This window comes from Propithecus coquereli, unplaced genomic scaffold (assembly GCF_000956105.1).
Source record: "Propithecus coquereli isolate 6110/MARCELLA unplaced genomic scaffold, Pcoq_1.0 Scaffold39, whole genome shotgun sequence".
NCBI lineage: Eukaryota > Metazoa > Chordata > Mammalia > Primates > Indriidae > Propithecus > Propithecus coquereli.
Window position 1 is genome coordinate 7,696,509 of NW_012149618.1, and position 1,579 is coordinate 7,698,087.

At 36.3% G+C, this 1,579-nt stretch overlaps 1 protein-coding gene across 1 annotated transcript in view; it reads left to right on the forward strand.

Moving 5' to 3' along the window:
- BIRC6 (baculoviral IAP repeat containing 6) overlaps window positions 1-1,579 on the forward strand; it is a 262,303-nt gene that overhangs the window by 43,713 nt on the left and 217,011 nt on the right. The gene's annotated exons all lie outside the window — the stretch shown is intronic.

Genomic DNA, 1,579 nt, shown 5'->3' on the forward strand with positions numbered 1-1,579 from the left:
GGGTCTCGCTCTTGCTCAGGCTGGTCTCGAACTCCTGAGCTCAAACAATCCACCCACCTCGGCCTCCGAGGGTGCTAGGATTACAGGCGTGAGCCACCGCTCCCAGTCCCATCTTTTCTTGATATGGTCAATTATTCAGGAATTCTACCTGTTTGCTCCAGGATTTGGGATTCTTCAAACTCTTTAATTAGCGGGGCCACTGAAGCACTGGGACCAGTGCTCCAGATGGATAGGCGGGAAGAGAATTGATGGAGGCCGGGGAACCTGGTACCTTCTCAGTTGTAAGGGAAAAAAGGAGGGAAATGGGATTCTCATATTTTGATGGTGGAAGTTGATAATGTTACTTTGGAGGGAGATTGAGTATTTAAAAGAAAATAAAAATGGATACATCCTGTTACGTAGCAATTCTACTTGTACTTATCTACCCTAGGGAGTTAACTGCTTTGTATGCATGGAGGCATGTAATGGATGGTTACTGCAGTGAAAAACTGGAAACATTTTAAATGCCCATTAGAAGGGAAATAGCTAAATAAAATATGGTATATTTGTGTAATAGACTATGATCCAACAGTTAAAAGGAATGAGCAGTTAGATCTTTATAATCACCATCAATAACTTTCAGATATGTTGCTGTATCAAGAAGGCTTTTATAGAATGATTCATACAGTGATACTGGTTGTTAAAAAAAAAACCCCTATTTTTCTATATGTACATTTATGCATATAAACTTATAAAATATTTTAAGTTTACCACTTAAATTATAACGGTGGTCATCTGGGGTTGAATATTATAAATGAAGTGGGTCTTAAGCTTTAGTTTATGTAGTCATGTGTAACTTGTGTAAATAAAATTTTAATTAAAAAGCTACAAATCCGGTAAGAAAGATAGATGGAAGAGGGTAAGATATGCTAGAATTTAGCTGGGAAGGAATTCCATTCACATACCTTGTGCTTGGGAGTGTAATATAAAAGGATTTATGGAAGACATCTGGATATTACAGATAGCCCAGGATTTACATGCAGATTTAGGTATGTTGTAGGTACATTGTAAAAAGAAATATGTATATTCTAAGAAGTAGCATGTCTCATGAGTAAAGTTTTCTTTTCTTTGCCATGGAAATATAACAGTGGGTTAAAAAGAGAGTTCTTTTTAAAAATTTTAAAATTTATTTTGTTATTTTGAGATGCGGTCTTTCTATATTGCCGAGGCTGGAGTGCAGTGGCTATTCACAGGCTCATGCATAGCGCACTGCAGCCTTGAACTCCTGGCACAAGTGATCCCAAGCTCAAGGGTTATTTTTTTGGTAGCGGGATCCTGACATTTCTAATGCCTCGTAGTTACAGCCAGTGAAAGTAAAAAAAAAAAAAAAAGCCAGAAAGAAATACAAAGGACGCACAAGTTGGGCAAATAATTTTTAAGTGTTAAAGTTAATTCTGTTTTCAGTTTGAGAAAAATTTTTAAAGTCATTATGCGAGTCTTGATCTGAGATCCTAGTATTTTATTTTTCTTAAACTTGTTTTTTAGTAAACTAATTTAGTGTGCTTTTTGCTCAGTAAGCACTGATTTGAAATAAGTAGTG